Here is an 18,458-nt window from a genome sequence, read left to right as displayed (position 1 = left end):
GGCTGCCAGGGACATCCTTTCCCCGGGGCAGGAACACAACTGCTCTGAGAGATGCAGGGTTAAGGGGTGGGGGCGCTGAGGGAACGTGAGCCTCAGAGTCACAGACAGACAGACAGGCAGATGTGCCATTACGTGTGCTCATCCCACTCCCGTGGCTCCCCCAACAAACTGTGCAATGGCACCCCCTACACAGCTACTCCACCAGGAGTGTGGCATATCCAGCACCGGGGAGGCTGAAATGGTTTCAGACAATGAAGGAAGATCACACAGCAGCCAAAGCAGAATGGGAAACACTGGGCCTCGACCAGTGGGAAGAGCCTCAGATCCTGCTGTTCCCATCCCAGCTCAGCCTCAGGATTCTGAGGACTGTCTTTGTCTTCTTGAGACCTCAGAGTCCAAAGTTTGGAGCCCAGCCCAGCCAGCCTTGCCAGAAGGCCCAGGAGGCATGTGGTGGTAAAAACACTGGATTGAGACCCAAAAAGTTAGGTCTCCAGGCTCAGCCACAACCATTGGGGTGACCTTGGACTAGTCCCTTGACTTTTCAGCTCCCTGGTCTCTGTGCAAAGGGCAGCTCTAATGACCTTTCAGCTTTCAAACTATGTAAAAGAGGTGGGTAGGGTGAGAAGAAGGGGCCATGGGGGATGGGAGCTGAGGAAGGGAGACCTTCCTGACTGTTGAGTCAGGAATTATGGAGCGTGGGATAGACAGCCCCTTGGAGACTTCCTAGAGAGAGGAGAGGACAGGCAGGGAGAAGGCACCTGCAGGGAGCTGTGGGCAGCACGGCCTCTGGGAACAAGCTTCAAAGGGAGGCCTAGAGGCCAGGCCCTTGCTCCACAGGGCTAAGAACCACTTCCCGTGGCAAGCCTTCACCATCCCCACCCTCACAAGCCAGCCACCCCACCCGTGCTTCCAGTGGGCATGGTCGTCTGAGAACCAGACTCCAAGGCTTGTGACGGTGATTCGGTGGGGTAACGTGTGGGAAGGTCTGGGGTGCACACCTGGCACAGTGACTCTGGCGGCCATCACTGTTGTCCTTACACCTGTCGTTGCACATCTGTCTTGTTGTTCCAGGGACTTGTCTGTCCCCATCCAGGGCTGAGTGCTCCCTAAGGTGAGGACTGCATCAGTTTCATCCACTCCTCTCCCCTGATAACCACAGTGCTGGGTGCACAGTAATGACAGAACTGAACTTCCACTGGGGGCTGGCCAGGAGATGCACCTTGGGAGAAGGGTCCTGGGGGAGTTCTCCAGAGCTCTGGGCCTTTTCCTTCCCAAGCCCCTTCTCTGTGTGGCTTCCAGCCTAGCATCTCCCCATCTTACTCACACTCCCCGTTGCCCTCCTCTTGGGCAAGTCAGGGAGGGTAGGACCACTCCAGAGCCCTCTCCTGGACCAGCACCCCCAGAACCCTCAACTCTGGTTCAGACTCTCTGTGCACGGGTTCCAGAGGCCCTCCAGGCCTCCTTGGCCCTGGAGGAGCCTTTACCGTACTGAAGTATTTGATGGATGCCGTCCTCTGTCCCAGGACACATGGGGGTGACCCTGGTGATGCTGGTGGACTTGGTGCAGAGCCAGGACCATTCTTGGGGCAAGCAGAGGGGCAAAGGTGGGTGCCAGTACCCCCACTGCAGAGGAGAGAGGCGAGCCAGCACCAGCTTGTGTGTTCCCATCTGCCGCGGCTTTGTCGCCTGAGCCGACTACTTGCTCTATATACACGAGCACCTTTTGTCTCATCGCAGCTGGGTTAGACACTGCCTTCGTCATTCTTTTAAGTACAAACTCCCCAAGGCTCAGAAAAGCTAAACCCCATGCCCGGGCCTCACGGTGCTTGTAGGATGTGGGACTCAAACCCAGGGACACCTGGCAGGAGGTCTATCCTGCACCTCCCATGGCAACAACAGTGCTCCTCCAGAGGTGTTGAGGTCCTTTGGCAATTTATGAACATGTTCCATTCATTTGCTCCCTTGATTCTGCCAGGAATCTAGCGTGGCAGGCATCATTATCCCCATTTTGCAGTTGATGAAACTATGACTCAGGACAAGTTATCCCCAGGTCACCCTTCCAGGAAGTGGCAGCATCAGGACTCGGACCCCACCCTGAGTTAAATCACGTTGATTTTCCCTCTGCCAGGAGCCCTAGCCACAGAAGAGAGCAAGGAACCAAGTTCCCTGATAGAACTGCCTGGAGGGTGAGGAAGGAGAAAAAGCAAAGGAAGAGGAAGGAAAGGAGGAAAGAAGGAATCATATAGTAGGTACTCTGCTGTGTTTGGCTTCTTTCACTCAACATACTGTTTTTTGAGGTTCATCCAGGCAATAGTTAGTTCTTTTTAACTGCTGTGTAAATTTCCATCTTATAATTAGATCACTCTTTGTTTATCCATTTTTCCATTGACATATATTTAGAAATGCAGATTAAAACCACAATGCAACACCGTTACGTGGTCACCAGAAACGCCAAAAGGAAACAGGCTGACAGCACCAAGTGTTGGTGAAGTGCCCCGTCAAAGGGTGGTGGTGCGCAATTACTGCTTAGTGGCAGGAACTCAAGGCTCACATACACGTATCCTTTGATCCAGCAATTCCATCTTGGGTGTATACACAGGAGAAAGATAGGCTTACGCCTACCAAAGGACATGCACCAGGATGTTCACGGCAGCTTTATGGATGGTTCCATCACTGGGTACGTAGCTGCCATGTTCTCCATTGTGTGAACATACCAGTCTCCCATTGACTGGTATGGGTTCTAAGCAAGGCTAAGATAAGCATCCTTATACACATGCCTTGTGGGAACTTTTTGTTATTTCCTTAGGATCAATTTCCAGCAGGAGATTGCTGGGTCAGAAGGTATGCACATCTTCTCGGTTTGAGACCCACATCATTAAGCTGCCTCCAGAAGGGCAGCACCGTTTTCCCACCCACCAATCACATGTGCCTGTGGCTGGGAGGCTTTGGCGAACTGAAATGTTCTCCCCGTTGAAGTGCCCTGCCCCATCCCTGGAGCCCAGAGAGCCACAGCCATTCTGGCTCCCAGCCACGAGGAAGGAAGGTTTGGCGTAAACACTCTGGTAGCACAATGGTCACGGCTCTCAGGGCCAGGCTGCTGGAGCTGCAGGGCCACCACCCTCCACCTGCTGGCCGAGCCGGGCAGCCACTGGGGCCAATGTGTCCACTGGTTCTGGTGCACAGGAGGCGCTGGGGCAGCGGGTAAGTGACCAGCCACACCAACCCAGCAGTGCTGACACAGGGACCGCCAGCAAGTGAGCAAAACACCCAGCACTTCCTCCTCCTCAGCCCTCCAGCTGGGCGCCTGCCTCTCTCAGCGCCACTTCTAGATTTCCCTTCCCCAAAAGCCCAGGGAGTGGTCCCGGTGTTCAGCCAGGCAGTGGTGTGTGCAGGCACGTGGCAGAGGAGGTCGAGATGGCCCAGGTGTCAAAGGCCTTCCCTCATCTTTGAGATCAGGGCAGGATTTACCTGAGGTGATGTGAAGAGTCCCAAGAAGTTCCCAGTTTGTCCAATGACAGTGCCTGGAGCGCCCCCATTGTACCCCTGCCTTTGTATTCAGCGCTGCCCCACCCACCACCCATGGGGAGTGACAGAGCCAGCAGGAGGGAGGGAAGCTGTGAGAGAAGGAAGGGGAAGCAAGGTTACAGGAAGCCTGTTTCCCCAGCTTCACACTTCAGCTGCCAGCTGCATGGGTCAGGCTGCGTGTTCCAGCTGGCCTAACACCGTAAGGCCCCCTCTCCATGCCAGGGGGAGACCAGTACTCAATTTCCAAGTTCTTTTCTGCTAAAGGTGCAGCTTCTGCCAACCCCTCAGGGCAGGGCCTGGCCACCTGCAGGGGACAGTGAGCTAGCTCTGTGGTCTGGCTGAGGCTGTCGGGTCCCTGAGAGACTAAAACCTAGAGAACTGGTGACTATCTAGTTTCAGCTATTACATCTATAACCCAGCACTAACAATATGTGGCTCCCAGAGGCCAGGCTCAAGGTGGGGCCAAGGGAAGGGAAGAGTCAGGCTGAGCAGCCCCAACTATGGTCTGCCTCCCTGCCCAGCCAACAGCCCCCAGCGAGGCTCCTAGCTTCCGACCCTTCCTGCTGTCTGCCCTATGCTTCTGCAGCCAAGGGCAACTCAGGCCTAGAACAGCCTCATCCCTTCCCTATGGCCACATTCCCCTGGAGCCAGGGGCCCTTGGGGTTGTAGGCGAGGCCTGTGTCTCAGGTTAGGTTCCTAGAAGCAGAACCTGAAATGGCAACTCCTGTGGACATGGTTACCTGGGGGAGTATTCTCAGGAGCAGGGCAGGAAAGCCGGATGCGGCCTCCAGCTCCGCCTGATCCTATGGGAGCTTTGCATTGTGACTTGCACCACAGCATTGGCCTGGCCTGATATCATGGGTCAGGTACTGACTGCAGGCTAGGAGGGATAAGCTGTTGAACCTTTGGGCCGGGACAATTCAGAGAACCTGGCAGCACTGAACTTTCTTAGCCAGATCTTACAGCAGCTGGTAAAGGGATATGGGAGGGGCAGCAGCTACCACCCCACTCCAGGTGGGGAGCCCCCAGGCAGCCAGTCTGCTGCCAACCCACAGACTTGCCTCAGCCAATTTTCCTGCATTCCTGCCTGGGAAGTACAAGATCCCTGTCTCCAGGTGAGCACATGGAGGTCCAAGGAACAGGTAATGAAAGAGTAAAAGAGCAGCAGAACCAGAGCCAGACCCCAGACCAAATGCCCTCCTTGTTGAACAGAGGCCTCTCACCAGAGGTTACAGACTTGTGCTGCCCCTGGAATCTCATGCTGGTGTGCTCATGTGGCATGTGCTTAAGTGGGTGTTTGGGGAGTGAGTCCACAAGCATCATGGCGTCTCAAAGGCAAGCAATCTAAACATGATTTTGGCCCTCACCTGATTATTCTCACAGACATGTCACTGACCAAGCAGTGTGACAGGGATTCTGGGCTCAGGAAAAGCTTGGGGAAGCCAAGAGAGGTTCCACACAGCCTATCATTCTGTCCTCCCCTCCTGAGTTTGGCAAGGGCTGCTGGGCTGGCTTAGAGGCTGGGAAGTGAATTTGCTTCCTCTCCTCATCTTGGGGTGGGACTGGACTGGAACCCTACAAGTTTCCAGAAGGCAGTACCCAGGCCACTTACAATACTTTTGTGCCGATTAGATAAAGACACCCTCACCAGAAGAGACAAAAAATGCCCCCTCTAAGCCAGTGAATTTCAGAAACAGTCCCCTTTTCAGGGTGGGCATCCCCAGGCCCTCCCCGTGGCTGTCCCTGCACCCCCTCCACCACACATACGCCTGGCTCTGCAGGGCTTCTCCTGCCCCAACCAGCCCTGGGGACAAGCCCACCATCATCCCTGGGTCCCCAGGGACTGAGACCTATTTCCAGGGGTGAGAGGGAGCAGGAAAAGGCTGGGGTGGGTGGCTGAAGGCTCTGAAATCCTGAACTAGGGCAAAACTGGGGTAGCATCTCAATGAAGCTGCCGGACAGATTCTGGGCCTCCAGCCAGCTACATACCAGAACTGAGAGGGAGACACAGGCCATGCCAGGCTGGCAGGGCTGCTGCAAAGAGAGCCCAGAAGCACATGGCAGCTGCCTGGCCACCATGGCCATGGGAGTGTCCCAAAGGCAGTAGAGGCTGAAGGAAATGAGGCACCTGGGATGCAGAGCACCTGAACCTTCACTCAATGCAGTGATACCCTGAGCCCTGCCAGGGGCTGGTGACAGCTAGATGTGCATCCGAGCATGTGGGCGTCTGTTCCCTCCCTGCAACAACAGTCTGCCTGTGGGGACCGGGAGGGGCACAAATGGAGGAGTGTGCCTTCAAGTCCAGTTCCATGGACCTCAATCCCTCCATTCTGACTGCTCATTACAATCACCTGGGCCTTAAAGCAACACAGCTTCTGGGCCCCACCAGGATTCCATCACTCTGGAATAGAGTCAAGCATCACTTACTCATTTATTTTAAGGCTCCAGGGTATTCTGTGCAGCCAGCTAGGGTGGAGAACCACTGAATTGATTCATTAGCTCCAAATGAGACTCCTCTTTCCAGAAAGGGCTCTGAGATCAATTAAGTTTGGGAGATGCTTCCTATTCTAGTTCCTCTTGGTGATTTACAGGACACATTGACCTTTGCCAGGGTAGAAAGAGCTTTGCCCTGGAAACTAGTGGTGGTGACAGTGCGTGGATGTGCTATATTGTCCCTATTTTATAAATGGGACTGCAAGTGACTAAGGAATTTGCCAGATGTCATCATCTTGGGCAGTGCCAGAGTGCCAGTTCAGGCCCAGGGCTCTCTCACACATTGCCCCCACTCAACAAGCACCCTGATCACCTCCAGAAACAGCGCTCTCAACAAATTCTCCGGGCGGCCAGGTGGCCCCAGGTGGGGCTACAGCTAACTGCTTGACCCAGCCCCCTCTCCCAGCCAGACTCCTGTCTCTCCATGCACTCAGGCCCCAGTCCTGTTTCCTGTCCAGCCCCTCATGAGTAGAGCTCCAGAACCCACCCTCCTTCAGGGTTGCCCTGTGGCCCCCATGTGCCCAGACCCTCTGGGTCTGGTACAGGCTCTCAATCCTCCCTGCCCTCCACCTGCTGAGGGCATGGAGGGAGGGGTGCAGTTTCCATTCTATTCCTGCAGGTGGGGACCCACGTAGCCAGGCAAGAATAATCTTAGAGAACAGGCCCTCCAAGGTTGGCCCAGCTGTCTAGAATTCCAGATCCCAGCAGGCCTGGCACCTTGGCTTGGCCTCATTATTTTGCACATGCCAGATTTTCTTTGTGCTTTATGCTTATTGGCTTATTTAATTTTCCAACAATTCTATAACATCTATTATTATTCCATTTTACAGATGAAGTGACTGAGGTACAGAGAGAGTACATGGCTTGCCTTGAGTCACACACAGTTGGTAGAGGCAGGATTTGAGCCCAGGCCATCTGGCTCCAAACTCTATGCACTAAATCAGCACACCACAACTCACATGCAAGGCAGAGGATTCACGTATTGGATATTCAGGTTACTATGGCTGCACAACCCCAAAAGATCATCAGTCATCCATTCAGTCTGAGCCTGCAGTCCAGGCAGGACATGGTGCAAGAGGTTTGGTTCTGCCTCGCAAGACAGTAGCTCGGGCAGCTCATCTGAGGACAGGAGGGTCCACGGGCAAGATGACTCACTCGCATGGTTAGCAAGTGAGAACTGGTTGCTGGCTGGAAGCTCAGCCAGGACGGACGGCAGGGGTGCGCCTGTGTTCCTCTCCACAGGGGCCTTTCCACGAGCTGCTCAGGCTTCCTCACAGCATGGTGGCTAGGTTCCAAGAGTGAGAGTCCAAGAGGCCGTAAGTGAAAACTGACAGTTTCTTAAAGCCTGGCCCCAGAAACTGGCATGGGGTCACTTTCACCATATTCTATCAGTTGAAGCAATGATATATCCCAGGTTCAAGGGGAGGGGATATAATCCTCATCTCCAAATGGAAGCAGTGTCAGAATGTGGGGACCATGTGTTAAAGTGCCCATGGGGCCTAGTATCCAGAGGAAGGACTGGATCCCAGTAGTGAAGGGGAAGCAACTGTTAGCTCTTGCTCCGGGCAGAGGAAAGGGCACATGGATCAAGCAAGTCTCCAGTGTATGCAGGTCTTGGCCCTCATCAACATTATCTGATTTCCCTTTGCAACAACCCTCAGACAGGAGTTTTCTTACCGCTCTTTATAGATGAGCACTCTAAGGTTCAGAGAAGTCATCAGCCTTATCCAAGGTCACACAGCTGGTAAGTGTTGGAGCTTTTCTGGTTCCAGAGCTGAACTCAACTAACTACTCTAGAGGGCTGCCCCCAGATGGGAGCAGGGCTGGCCCAGAGGAATGACTAGGTCGGCTGGGAAGAAGTAGGAAGACAAGGAGCCAGGCTATCACTCCCCACCCTCTTGCCTCCTCCAGAAGCTCTCCCAGATCAGGGAAGGGCTCCAAAACACCCTTTCCCAAGGTATCCTTTCCCTGAGGGGTGCCTCCTCCCAGGCTGGGGCATGCACAGACCTTCCTTCTCAGCCCCGCCTCCCAAGCCAGGTTTCTCAACCCTGAGCAGTTCCCGAAATCTTCTCTACTTCCTTGAAGCCTTCCCAGAGGCAGTCTCCCCAGTCCGTCTGTGCCAGCCACAAGCTGTGAATAGTTACCAGTCTAAGGCCTTAAATTTTTTAAATATAACTTTTATTTGAGAATAGCTTTAGATTTACAGAAAAACTATGAAGACAGTACGAAGCTCCCACATTCTGTACTCCCAGTTTCCTGCTCTCATCACCTTATGTCAAGATGGTATGTTTGTCACAATGAATAAACCAATATTGATACATTATTATTAGCCCTACAATAACATTAATACTATTATCCAAGCATGAGTCCATACTTGCTTCAGACTTCCTTAGTTTTTTTACGTAAATTCCTTTTTCTTTTCCAGGATACCAATGACATTTAGTTGTCACGTGTCCTTAGCCTCCTCTTGTCTGTGACAGTTTCTCAGACTTCCCTTTTGTTTGATCATCCTGATTAGCTTTGAGGACTACTGGTCAGGTATTTTGTAGAATGCCCCTCAGCTGGAACTTGTCTGATGTTTTTCTGCTGGTTAGACTAGGGTTATGGGTGTGGGGAAGGAAGACCACTGAGGTGAAGGGCCATTTTCATCACATCAAGGGATACATCCTACCAACATGACATCACTCGTGTTGACCTTGATCAGGTACCTGGCTGAGGTGGTGTGTGTCAGCTTTCTCTTCTTTCCCTTTTCCAGACCACACTGTCTGGAAGTCAGTCGCTCTGCATGGCCCACAGCCACTTAAGGAGCTACTGGGGAGCAATTCTCTTGGAGGATGACGTGTCTACGTAAATCGCTTGAAATTCCCACACACCAGCGTTTTGTCTCTTCTGCCCCATTTATTTATTTATTTAATCATGTATTTATGTAAGCATGGATCATGAATATTTATTTTCCACTTTGGGTAATAGTCCAATACCACTATATTTATTTTACTGCTCAAATTGTTCCTGTTTTGGTCACTGGAGCTCTTTCAATTGGTTCCTGTGTCCTTTTGACATTCTTCCATATTTTTTTTAGTACTACCTTACTTTCTGGCACCACAAGACGCTCCAGATGCACTTTGTATGTTTCCTGTTGGGGTTCATCAGCCATTCCTCCAAGGAGCCCTGGTTCTTTTTATTTGGCAAATGGTATTGAAAACCAAGATGTGGGCTGTAAGTGTGCTAGTTGCTATTGGGGTATCATTGCTTCTAGGCCCTCTCAGCTCATAAAACAAGGAAATATATATGTGTATACAAACCTGTATGTCTATCAACCTAACCATATGCACAAATCTATAAATATTTCTGTGTGTAACCAGCTGTGTCTATATTAAGGTAAATCTAAGTCCATACCAATGTCTACAGCTCTAATCCTTTACCACAAGGATCATCCAGCCTTCTCCCTTTGCTTGTCTATAACCTTCCACCTCCCTCTCTCACAGTGAGAAACCTGACTCCCACCATTCATTGTCCATTTACTTATTTGTCCAATTCCAATACACTTGCACTGTGATTTGGGAATTGCTAGCCCCTACTCCATGGGAAACAGCTTCATCAGCTGGAATATAGTGTTTATAGTTTCTTTTGCTTTTGGTCTTACAGACTCTACTCATTTCATTACTTAAATCAGAACCTTTCCCCCACCCACTTCAGTGAGATGGTTTCATACATTTGTAATACAGATAGGTTTGTCATAGTCCACATTTCATCCTGGAATTCCCCAACCTCCTAAATTATTTTTTAATTTGCGTACATTAAGGTTCTCTCTTTGTGCTGTAAGGCTCTATGTGTTTTGACAGATATAGCATCATGTATCCAACATTGAAATACCATACAGAATAACTTAACCCTTCAGAAAAACCGCTGTGCTTCACCTTTCAACCTTTCTCTCACCCTCAAGAAGCTTTCGCTTTTAAAGTATATTTAAATGTTTTTTCAAACTTCATTTTATGCCCATTACTTCATTTAGTCTGCAAAGCAACCCTGTGGATTGGGAAGAGTGGAAGCATCATAAGCATCATTCCCACTTTATGAGGAGGAGACAGAGGCTTGGAAGTATTAAAGCCCCTGGCGACATGGCTGGTGTGCACAGCTCCAGACGGACCCTGCTGCTTTCTTCCTACTCTAACTCAGGCCATGGGTTGTTCCCAGACCCCATACATGGAAGCGGGAGGTTCTGGGTTTCAGACAGACTGTGCTGTAAGTAAAAACAAGCCTTGGGTTGGCAGTGGGACACCTGAGCTCAAGTTCTGAATCTGCCACCTATTCACTGGGTGGCTCGACTAGTCACTTTCCTTGACTGGGCCTCAGTTTCCTCTTCTATAGTAAGGAATGAGGTGACCCCTAGATCCCATTCAAGTCTAACAGGCTGTGTCTGGTCTTTGGCCTGAGGCTGGCTGCAGTCAGCAGGGAGGATTTGGGGAGCTCAAGGCTCAAGTCAACTATAAAGAAGCAGTAGTGTGCCGCGCTGGGGTTAGGGTGGGTAGGCCCAGGCTGGCAGTTCCCCAAGCCACCCTGTTCTCCCCAAAGCAAGTTCTCCAGGTGGTGAAGCCACAAAGGCTGTTGTTAACCTTCCCATGGTTGATGGCAGTGTTTTTCAAACTGTAGTTCAAGACCCAATGGGTCATGAAGCAGCAATTTTATAAAAATTAGAATGAAATAAAATAGGATTGAACAGATCAACCTATTCAACATAATAGTATGTATAAGCTTTTTTGTTTTGATTAGATGTGTGAGAAATGGGTCAAATGTAAAATATATTGCTCAGAAAAATCTGGAAGTCACTGGCTGTCATCATGTTTTGCGTTTTTATCTCATTTTATCTTTACTAGAACCCTGACAAGAGGGATTATTATTATTATCCCTATTATCCAAGTGAGGAAAGTGAGGCTGATAGGTCCAATGGTACCCTCACAGTCTCCCAGCTAGTGAGAAGCAGTTTATGAAGAATATCTCCCAGATCCCACACCCAGATGGGTTTTCCTACATTTGATCGCAAACAGAATTGTGGCACCTTGTTTACTTCACTAAGTCGCAAGCAGTGCAACCCATGGGAAGAAGATACAGGTTGGAAGGCATCTGGGCCTCAAAACCTGGCTGGCCCCAGGTTTGGCAAGAATGGGGGGCTTGGCAGAATGAGGAGCTGCTTGCTGTCCACCCACCATTGTCCCCCTAGAGTCCGACTCAGTGGGAGTTCAGCCAAGACCAGGCTCTGCCATGGTAGGCAATCAGGGTCAGGGAGAGAGCTGGTGGGAGTGGCTAGGAAAGGTCACGTGGGCCACCTCCTTCCACCCAGATGCCACACATGCCCGCACAGCAAACACATTTACAAAAGTGAGCTCTGACTGGGGCTCCAGACTCTCTGAGGGCCAAAATCCCAGCCCTGAGCAACTGAGGGTCCTACAGTCTGTCCATCTGTCCTGCCTCTATTCCCTGGGTTCTCTGCTTTGCTTGAGACCAACATGACCCCATTGGAGGCCTGTTTCTCCCTTTTTCTTCTTTCTTGTCCCCCTGAGCTGAACACCTAGAGCAACACTGTGTGGTCTTGGGATTTATGAGCTCACAAAACTCATTAATCCTTTTCCTCAATTACCTTGATGTAAAGAAGCCCTTGGTTTCTCTGTAGACAGGAGGGCCCTACTTCTCTCTTGGGCACAGACCACCAGGCCCTGGCTAGGACCCCTCCCACAGGCTGGGTGGGTCTATTTGCAGTCTATTCATTCGAAGGTTACCATTGGGCAATCCCTGAGAGTGATGAGGAAAAGGCAAGAAAAATGAGGGACAGGAAGAATCTCCTACAGCACCAGCCTTCTGGCCAACCCCTTCTTGGCCACTGTCCCTTGGAAAGCCAAGTACCTCCCCAGGCCGCGGTGGGTCTCAGCATCTCCCAGTGACTAGGGCCTGAAGGCACGGGAAGCCTCCCCCGGCAGCAGCGGTGGGAACTTGGCAGCCAGCCCCGCCACCCCCATGGAGTGAAAGCACACTGACGGCACTCCAGGTCTCTGCTCAAGTATCACCGGCTCAGAGAGGCCTCCTTTGACCCGCTCCTCACCTAACCTCCCAACACCTCTTCATGGTTTTGCATTTTTCCACAGTCCTTTCTGACCATCTGACAGCTACCTGTTTCCCTTATCTGTTTACCTCCAGCCTCCCCAGTAGAATGTGTCACAGGATCTTTGGCCTGGAATAGTTTCTGGCACATACTAAAGACTCAGTAAATATTTGTTGAATGAATGAATGAATGAGTAAATGAATGAATTTCTTGGACCTTACAGTGACCAAAAGAACTCATTGCCCAGAACACTATGGACTTGAATTCCCAAGAATTCTAGAAGAGCAGTCATCCAAACTCACTGGTGGCTGGCCCAGACCCACACCAAGGACAACCTAGACCCTCTCCTTGGCCAACCACATTGGGGCTGGTGGCTGTCCCCAGGACTGGAACTGCTTCAGAGTTGCTTCCCTTTGTGGCCTGGCCACAGGGCTCTATGAGCTAACTGTCCCAGATCCACCCAGCCCCTCCGGCCATAGACTGCTGTAGGAGCCCCACACACCTTTCCTGGCCCAGCACTGGACATTTTGGGCATTTTTCACTGTCTTGGAGCTGCCCCTTACCACAGAGACCCCAGAGCTTCCCCCAAAACCATGCTAGAGACATAGCTTGGGCTAGAGCATCCTTGGTTTCCTTACACCTAGGAAGAGCCAGGACCCTGGGGCCCCAGGAAGGAGAAAAGGGAGGGCCTAAGGCTCGCTGTGTCCCCACATGGGCCCACGGTGAGCAGGTCAGTTGAATGGGGGCCAAGGGAGAGAGACAGGGGACAGAGAGACAAAGACAGAAAACCCCAGAGTAGACAGAGACGCAGGAAGACAGAGGGATGGACACACACACACACACCAAAGAAGACAGAAAAAGAAATCGGAGAGAAACCGTCAGGAGACAGCCCCTGGAGACCCAATGGCAGAGAGAGAGAGAGAGAGAGACAGGCGACCGGAGAGCAGAAGAGCCGCAGAGAAGGGGCAGCTGAGGGGCTCGCAGGGCGGGCAAGCGCGGCTGAATCACCGCTCTGTTCTCGCGCCGCACTGAGGGGCTTTCTTCGCGGCCGTGGGAAAGTGGTGGGCGCGCGCGCCCCGACCGCCCTGTGGACGGTAATTAGCCGGATTAGGGCGGGAGCTGCACGGCCAGGCGGTGGACCTGGAACAAAAGACCCCTCTTTGCCAGCGCAAACCGGCGGGTCGTGATGTCACCGGGCAGAGTCCCCCAGGAGCGCGCGAGGAGACGCCCCTGGAGAATGGGGCCTCTGTGCACCTGGCTGGGGCCTGGCTTTGGGGTGCAGATTTGGAGGTGCGGAATGAAAGCAGGGGATAAAAAGAGAGAGCAGAGGCAGAGACGGGAAGCTAAAGGCAGCAAGACACCGCAGAGGGCAGAGATCTGAACGGTCTTAGGAATAATATTGGCGCCATGAACAATATTTAGTGAGCACTTGCTGTGTATGTCCTATCTCTATGCCAAGGACATGCATCATCTCATTTAATCTTCATAACAGCCTTTGAGGCAGATCCTGTAATGCCTCAGTTTTACAGATCAGAGAGGTGGGTGCAGAGATTGTGACTCAGTCAAGGTCACAGAATAGGAAGTGGCACCTCACACATTCACTGGCCCAGAGTAGGCACTCAACAATTATTTGTTGAGTGAATGAGTGACTGACAAGGTTAGCCCTGGACTCATCCCTGTGGTCATTCTCAACCTGGGAGGTTTGGGATATGGGGGTTCCCAGCTTGATACAGAGGTCCATTCTCTTCAGGGAAGCTGTCCTGGGGGATGGGTACAGGGCTGTGTCATTACTGACACCCCCACCTTCCCCAGCTGTGCGGGGGACTCCAGTCACTAGTGTCAGGGGTTTGAGGGGTGGGAAATGTGACCATTTGGTTTCCTTCCTAGCAACACCAGCAGAACTGTACTGCCCTCAGGGTCCTACTCCTGAAGTCCTGGGCCCCTTCAATGCACAGATCAACATGAAGAGCTGATGGTGACCCATGGGGCAGGAAGGGGAAGGCCTGAAACCTTATCCTCCCACCCAGCTCTCACCAGTTACTCCAGGAGGTCCAAAATGCTCCAATTTTAAGTGAAGAACATTTTCTGGGCTGTGGGTGTCATGCCCCAGCTAAGCATACATCCCTCCCCACAGGAGAAATAGAGAGCACACACTTCTGCCCACAGAAACCAGCAGGTGATGGGAATGGGAAAAGTGGATGGGGGACCCTGACATGAGGCATTGGGGGGAGTGGGGACTGTGGCAAAGTCTCTTGTGCACACGGCAGTGACTGCTCACTCTGGCCCACTAGTCCTTATGGGCCAAACTGGCTAGGCCTGAGCTTCTCAAGAGAAATAAGAAATTCAGCTTCTGAGGTGGGATTTCCAAATTTTAAAGTATTCCATGGACACACTAACACAGGCAGGGTCCAGATTTAGCATGAAATTTGGCAGTTTGCAATTCCCTTCCTAGGTGTAGCATTACAAATGCTCTTGGTACTCTGAGCCTCTGGAAGAAGGGACAGCCCATCCCTTCCCCAAGCCCCTCTCCCTCCAGCTTCTCCAGAGTCAGTGAGGAAGGTCTTAGGGCTGAATGTTGGAGGATGCCCAGCCCCTGCCCAGTTCCCTGTGCCCTGCATCAGGCTGTCCCCATGATGACAGGGTTTAGGCAGGAAAGTCTCCAGGCCATTGAGGTCTGGGTGCCTAGGTGCATGGCCAGGAGATGAGGCTGTCACACCCAGGCTGGCCAGGGAAAGCCCAGCAAACTATTAGGTGAGAGTTTTCTCCTGGGACAGAAGCAACCAACCAGTGTGAAAACTGCCAGCACAGGAGGAGGAAATAACTGCTTCTGCTCAGCTCTTCCTCACATCCCACCTCCAATCACCCTCATAAGCTTCTCCTCAAGGGCTGGATTACTGTTATCTCACTGCTCAGATGAAGAAATCGAGGCACAGAGGGCTGGGGTACTTGTCTGAAAGAAGCACAGAATGAGCTCTGGGCATAGCTTGAAGGGGCTTCAAGTTCGAAATATTTTTGAAAAAAATTTTTAAATTTATATGACTTTTGCTGCCTACCTCATAATAACCTGTACATGGCTTTTTCAATATAATATTGAACCTAGTTTTTCCTCCCATAATCTGGTAAACTTGACCTTGGCAGGAGGAGCCACGTTTATCTTGTGGCATCTTAAACACTTCATCTTGTGACACTTCACTGTGAAGCCAAAGTAGTCCACATCCCAAAGAGAGAGAAGCCTGGGTTGGGGCACCAGTCCCCCTAAGTTAGCTTATGACCAAGTAGACCTAAACCCTGGGACCCCACTTTCTTGGGGGGGCATGATAGGCATGAAGGAGGTTTGGCTGCTGTTTGTGTCTCTCCTCAGTTCCCTATTTCCACCTCCTGGAAAACTGGGGAAGGGGTGTCTCCTGCCTCCAGGGGGCAGGCACAGCCATGGCTCAGAGCTGAGTCCCTGAGGGGCCACTTGCTCAGCTGCAGATCCCAACACCTGCAAAGCCAGCAACAGTCTCCTCTTTCCGCACCCCGACCCTTGACTACCTCCACGGTGTCTCCTTTCACAGATCCAAACTTCTACTGCAGCAGCTGCTGCTTTGGGCTCCGGAGAAGGCCAGGCCTGGGGGGCCCAGTGCTCCCACTGCCTGACCGTGGGCTGGTGGGGGAGTTGGTGGGGGGCGCTGAGTCCCAGATAATGGTTCAGAGGCCATCGTGGGAGTGAGGGGCCTCTCCTGCCCCTAAAAAGACTATGAATCAGGGAGCTGGAAGTTCCAGAGGTGGGCAGCCAGAGAAGAGAGGTGCTAGTTCTGGCACAACTGCGCTCAGGAAGAATGGGACAATTCCACAGGGATGAAGGAGTTTCAGAAGCAGAGAAGCAGGAAGAATTTTCTCCTTTGCAAGGAATACCCGTCGCTGGACCTCACCAGCACAGTGAAGTGCTCTGGGGGGTCCTGGGTATTGGGGTCTACTACCTCTTCTCCAATACTTGCCCACTTTTCCCTTCCAGCAGCTGATGGCGGTTTCAGAGACATCCAGGCCATAATACCAGAAACATGGTAGATACTGGCCTCCTGAGCCCACCCAACCCATGAGAGTAGGGCACATGCTTTGCGGGAAGGATTACTCGAAAGAAACCCAAGTTCTGATGAGAAAGCCCCACAAGCAATGTGGGAAATGCCTAGAGCTGCTGTCGTCCCTGATCAGATTTCCAAGCTCTGTGTTCCCAGTCAGGCCCAGAACCCTAAAGTCTCAGAGTCCCTCTCTTTGCCTCTTTCCCCACTTTGCACGTAGCCAACTCAGGGGCTCAAGTTCCCTCTCAGGAAGCACAAGGCAGCAGCTCATCCCTTTCCACCAGTGGAAAAGGAGAAATTTCATTCCAAGGCTGATGGCTAATTACATTGACTATTTATTCAAGCCTCCATCCTTGAGGAAAACCAAATTCCCACAAGCGGGTCCCTCCCCCCCCAGGTCTCTGCTTCCTCCCCCCAACTCATCTTCTGTGTCACAAACATGACATAGGTCTCTCAGCCTGGAGCACTCAAATGGTCAACTACAGCGTGGATGCCCAGGCAAGCCTGGGCCTCAGGAGCAGGCACAGAGAGAAACCTGCTCTACCTATTGGTGAACTTGACATCATGCTCCAGATGTGCACCATGGAAAGACGAGTTTGCATGTTCAAAAGGCAGTAAGCAGGAAGCTCAGGGCCTGCTCCAGGTGGCTCCTGCGTCCTGCTGAGGGGATGAGGGAGGGCACATGGATGCGCTGGGCTCCAGCCAACCTCTCAGAGCATCCTTCACGATGGGGACCTGGAAGGTGGAGTGGACCATGTCCAAGGGCTGTGAGTCAGGGGACGGGCCTCGGTTTGTGCCCGCACCAGGAGAGCTTCTGTCTGGTCCTGGCCCTGGCCCCTCAACGTGTTTGTCAGAGGCTTGGATGAACATGTGGTAGAATTCTTTAATTTGCCGACTGTCAAAGCTGAGATGAGTAGGAAATACACTGAATAATAAAATCTAAAAGGTTTGGTCGTGGATAGGCTGCATTTAAGAGGTGAGTCTGAAGAGAGTTCAATGTCAGGATCTGTTTGTGGGGCTCAAGAACTCAACTGCCCTGCCTCAGTCCATGGAAATAGGATGTGGGGTTTTCAGCTTGTGGGGCCCATCAGCTATGTGATTAGTCTGAACAAAACAATGGGGTGATCTTTAGGTGCATTAAGGAAGGCCTTATTTTATGGGATTTCTCTGTCCTGTAAATTCCTTTAGGGAGCTCTTATTAGTCCACTAATCACTCACATCAAAAACTTCTGGGGCTTGTTAAAAATTCAGATTTCCAGGCCTACCCCAGATTGCTCAGTCAGGCTTTAGAGGTATAGGGCTCTGAAATAAGAATTTTCAACCACCTCCCAGGTGATTTTGGAGAACATTTTTTCAGTTCTACCTCCCTCTTTAGCCCATGCTGGGCCCCCTTGCCAGGACTGTCCTAACCCTTAGCAAAGTAAGAGGGTCCCCACCCAACAAGATCTCGCTCTTCAATAGAAATTCCACTAGTAGAGCTTTGATCCTTTGGGTTAGGACCCTGCCCCTACAAATGGCCTTGTCCACAAAGGGTTGAAATGATAAAGACAGCTGGTTTACAGCAAAATTTTGGTGGGGGCATTGGGTGGGGACACAGGCTGAACTTCGCAGACAAAGAACAAGGCTTAATCATACTGCTGGAGGGCCAAGATCCAGCTCAGCCTCAAGCTGTGGAGAGAGTGAGAAATAAGCCATTTGTTCCTCGCTGGCGTGGGAAGTGCTCCAACTTCGGAGCAGCAGCCTGACCTGAGTGTAAATCCCACTCAGGCCTTTAGCAGCTGTGTGACCCTGAGCATTGACTTCAACTTCTCTGAGGTTCAGATTCCTCTCTGACATAATGATACATTCCTCCCCCAGCTGTTCTGAGGAATAGATGAATAACATCTCTTACGGTATTTATGGAAAGCCCCCTGAGGCTTTGGCACCCAGTAGGTCCTCAGTGTTGCTTATTGAATGCATGAATGGAAATAAATAGTGAATGGGTAGGTGGTTGGATGGGTGGGTGATGAATGGACGGACAGATGGCTGCTGTGAATTTTTCTGTCGTACTTGCAGACAATAGCATCTGCCTTGAACTGATTACCCAAATTTCCCTACCCCAGTGTAATTCTCTGACATCTCACACATGTCTTGATTTGGAGTCCAAGCCATGCCTCTTAGGAAAACCCCTCTTGTTTTTCCACTCCTTTCCCCAAGTGCCCTTCTCCCAGGCCCTGTTCTACTACCAAGGCCTTGCTGCCTGACATTGGGTCTCAGATTAAGTGCAGGGGTAAGTCTCAGGGCAC

This window comes from Manis javanica, chromosome 1, assembly GCF_040802235.1.
Source record: "Manis javanica isolate MJ-LG chromosome 1, MJ_LKY, whole genome shotgun sequence".
Taxonomy (NCBI): Eukaryota; Metazoa; Chordata; class Mammalia; order Pholidota; family Manidae; genus Manis; species Manis javanica.
This window is presented reverse-complemented; position numbering follows the sequence as displayed.